Source organism: Lepisosteus platostomus, unplaced genomic scaffold, assembly GCF_059453375.1.
Source record: "Lepisosteus platostomus isolate fLepPlt1 unplaced genomic scaffold, fLepPlt1.hap1 Scaffold_166_H1, whole genome shotgun sequence".
NCBI classification, from domain to species: domain Eukaryota; kingdom Metazoa; phylum Chordata; class Actinopteri; order Semionotiformes; family Lepisosteidae; genus Lepisosteus; species Lepisosteus platostomus.
In genome coordinates, this window is record NW_028291547.1 from 59,338 (window position 1) to 63,239 (window position 3,902).

General features: G+C 51.8%; 1 non-coding gene across 1 annotated transcript; it reads left to right on the plus strand.

Annotated features, from left to right (window-relative positions):
• The first annotated feature begins 3,324 nt into the window (after positions 1-3,324).
• trnav-aac (transfer RNA valine (anticodon AAC)) lies at positions 3,325-3,397 on the plus strand. Its single transcript has one exon. It is a non-coding gene; the product is annotated as a tRNA-Val (tRNA).
• The last annotated feature ends 505 nt before the right edge of the window (positions 3,398-3,902 follow it).

Consider the following 3,902-nt stretch of genomic DNA (forward strand, 5'->3'; position numbering starts at 1 on the left):
CTATGGTACCAGACCGGGGTAAAGTTAGCTTGAAGTTCGAAAACGATTTTGGCACACCTGTAGCGTTTACACGAAACCTCTTAGAATCGCGAGAATACTTGCTTTGTGCATAAAATACATTGTGAATGCTTTCTCAGCCTTTACTTTTTCGTTTATATTACATTTTTTGGACCAAGCACGAATATTCTTTTGTCCATATCTTCGCAACGGAAGCACAGAACGCCTTCAAACCAAATGCATTTTAAAGACCACGACGTGGATATTTCCACAGCCTCTACATCAAAGTATCAGTGAGCTAATTATCTTTTTTTAGACCTCCGGTTTTTCATCGATGAGTAATTACGCACTAACTGGAACCTGGGGGACCGCTGTATACACAAGTTCACAACGCGAGAAATACTGTTCAATACGGCTTCATGCGAAAAACCCGTATATGACCATAGGAAGCATAACTGTGCAGTCTCCAATTACCCAGACTGTAAGCACGGGAATAAAGCTTTGTCTGAATTCTGAAACCCTTCCTTTACGTCCTGTTTTCATTCAGGTAAGAGTCAACTATATGCAAAATACTACTGACAGCAAGAAGATTAAAATATTCTTTACTCAGCAGCTTATTAAACACAGCTCCCATGATGTTCAAACCGATTTTTTACACAGAACACTGACACAGCTTTGCGTTCTGAATCTCTTTTTCTCGTGTGTTTATTTAATGTGGCACAATGTACTGGGATAGGGGTATTCTGTTCACAAACCAATAGCATTTAAACCACAGCACCCACAATGCTGCAAGTAAGTGTTTTGCACACTAAGCAGAGAGCGATGTCTTCCTCGTTAGTATAGTGGCAAGTATCCCCACCTGTCACGCGGGAGACCAGGGTTCATCAGGACATGCATTGAAGTGAAAGCAGGATGCGCTGCGACATCCACTGTGCAGACCCGCCACACTAAGAGGTGAGTGGGTCTGTTCGATCACAGCGCTAGGCGAATCCCTAAACAGTGTGCGTGGCAACAAACGAAACGGGCCTGTTTCCGCCCGGTTTCGATCCGGGGAAATCGGGCCCAGTAGTGGCGGGATCTGTACAGTGCATGTCGCAGCGCTTCAATGTGCTTCCTGATGTCCTACCCCGAGTGCAGAAAAGACAGCATCCACAGCAACAACAGCTCAGGTCTCTGCACAGGAGCTAAGCTGCCCTCATCTCCTCTGCTCTGCGGCTCCTGCGGAGTGGAGTCCCGCCTGGAGCCGTGTTTGCAGGCGGCGGCTCCCCGCGCCCTGTCTGTACGTCGTGTCCAAGAGCTCCTGGGAGGAAGAGAGAGCCCTCCCACTCGGGGGCTTTTCCACGGTCTGTGTGAGGAGGGGCGGGTGTGTCCAGTAGCTTATCGAGCGGAAGCCTGGGGCGGCGGAGAGCTGTGATCGTGCAGACCTTGAGGTGTCACCTCTTTGTCTGCTTTCCCGCCCCCCCTCCGCCCAAGCTCTGCTCCAAAGTAGCCCGGCAACCCCTCACACCTGCACTTGTCACAACCTAAGGTGCGGTCATGAGACACCCATGGGGTGTCGTTCTGTTCTTGCTAATTGTTTCCTGCCCGTCGCAGGCAGGAGTCCATGCGAGGAAGATGTGCTGGACAGAGCTCAGAGGGCGCAGCTGGGTGGCTTTCCTTCTGAGTGACGTTCCTGCAACACTCTCCCGCTACTCTTGGTGCGCTCATGCCACAACACAGGAAGGCTGGAGCAGGTGGCTGTGGGCTTTGCGCACCGCCGAAATAGCTCAGTTGGGAGAGCGTTAGACTGAAGATCTAAAGATCCCGGGTTTCGGTATTTTGTTTCATCGCGCCCTTTGTTCCTCTCTCCAGCGCCCCCTGCCTAAAGTGACGCGTCCCTTTCTCAGCCCGAAACGCAAGCGAGACACCAGCAGCGGTCCCTTCAGGTTTCCGTAGTGTAGCGGCTATCACGTTCGCCTAACACGCGAAAGGTCCCCGGTTCGAGACTGGGCGGAAACAGCCTCGTTTTGCACGCTCCTGTACTTCACAGAGGTCTTGAGCGACCGCTCATTTGTTCCGGTGCCTTCGTGCACTCTTGTACCAAACGCACGTTCCTTCTGTACGCGGAGCCGATCATTTGCAATTGGGCTGTGCCGACAGACCAGGACGAGCTCTGTCGGCTCAAAAGCAGCGCAGGACCTGCAAGAACAACAGAAAGATTAGCATCCAGCGGGGGACTCTTAGTGAGCCCAAGAGCTCATCAAGAATCGGCTCCAGCAACAGGGCTGGGCGCATTGTTCCATTCTCCGCCCACTCTCGGTGTAAACAAGTCCCTCCTGGTCTCTGCTTGAAATGCACTTTCCTGCGTTTGCTTTGGTGTAACTGGCTTCCCCTGCATGGGCGAATGTGAAGAAGATCCTTAGTAAGTCATTAAAGAAAACCGAGAAGAGGTCGGAGTGGCCTCTGTCGTTCATCAACGATCCAGTCAGGCAGTACTCCTCTGTAAAGCGCCGTTCGTTCACATCGATTGGCTTTTTTTTTGCCTTCATTCGTGCGAGTAGTAAAAGCAGACGCCCCTATTCTGCCGTGACCCGGATTCGAACCGGGGTTGTTGCCGCCACAACGCAAAGTACTGACCACTATACGATCACAGCGAGTTACCGAGACACACGCGGCAGGGTGGAAAGGGCTGTGCTCTCTTCGTGTGACATAATTCGGAAAAGTCCTGACGTTGCATTTCAACTGAGCCCCAGTATACATTGACCCTTCGACACTCTGAGTGACAACTCTCTTGCGTGTTTTCTCATATTTATGTAGTTTGCTTGCATGATGCCGGGAACAGCATGGTTGTTCGCTGCCATATAGTCTAGCGGTTAGGGTTCCTGGTTTTCACCCAGGCGGTTCGATTCGGTTTTGCCTCCTGCTTTCCAAAAGATCAGCACCGTGTATGAAAGAGCCGCATTAAAACTACTCGAACGTGTAAAACGTGCGAGAAGAGGGGGCGCTTGTTTCCAACCGAAACTTCTCGCGTGTGAGACGAGCTGATCATCGCTGTGGGAGGGTTACTCTGGTAGACAGGGCTGACCTTCGGCAATAGGATTTATAGTCTCCAAGATGATATTTGCACTTTCTGGAGAGGCGATTTTCTCCACTTCAGTAGCCCGATTTCGTCGATTGCGTGGAGAGGGCTGTAGAATGTGGCGCCGCCTTTCCTGCTCCGTCCATGACAGGCGTGCTGGTCTCTGGAGAGAGAGCACGGTCCATCAGCGCACTCCAATAAAGGCACTGGAAGCAGCTGAATCGCATTGGCGAAGCTCAGCACTGGGCCGCTGGGCACGTCTTACCACCGTTTCCGTAGTGTAGTGGTTATCATGTTCGCCTAACACGCGAAAGGTCCCCGGTTCGAGACCGGGCGGAAACAGCCTCGTTTTGCACGCTCCTGTACTTCACAGAGGTCTTGAGCGACCGCTCATTTGTTCCCAATGTATTTCCGGTGCCTTCGTGCACTCTTGTACCAAACGCACGTTCCTTCTGTACGCGGAGCCGATCATTTGCAATTGGGCTGTGTCGACAGACCAGGACAAACTCTGTCGGCTCAAAAGCAGCGCAGGACCTGCAAGAACAACAGAAAGATTAGCATCCAGCGGGGGCCTCTTAGTGAGCCCAAGAGCTCATCAAGAATCGGCTCCAGCAACAGGGCTGGGCGCATTGTTCCATTCTCCGCCCACTCTCGGTGTAAACAAGTCCCTCCTGGTCTCTGCTTGAAATGCACTTTCCTGCGTTTGCTTTGGTGTAACTGGCTTCCCCTGCATGGGCGAATGTGAAGATCCTTAGTAAGTCATTGAAGAAAACCGAGAAGAGGTCGGAGTGGCCTCTGTCGTTCATGAACGATCCAGTCAGGCAGTACTCTTCTGTAAAGCGCCGTT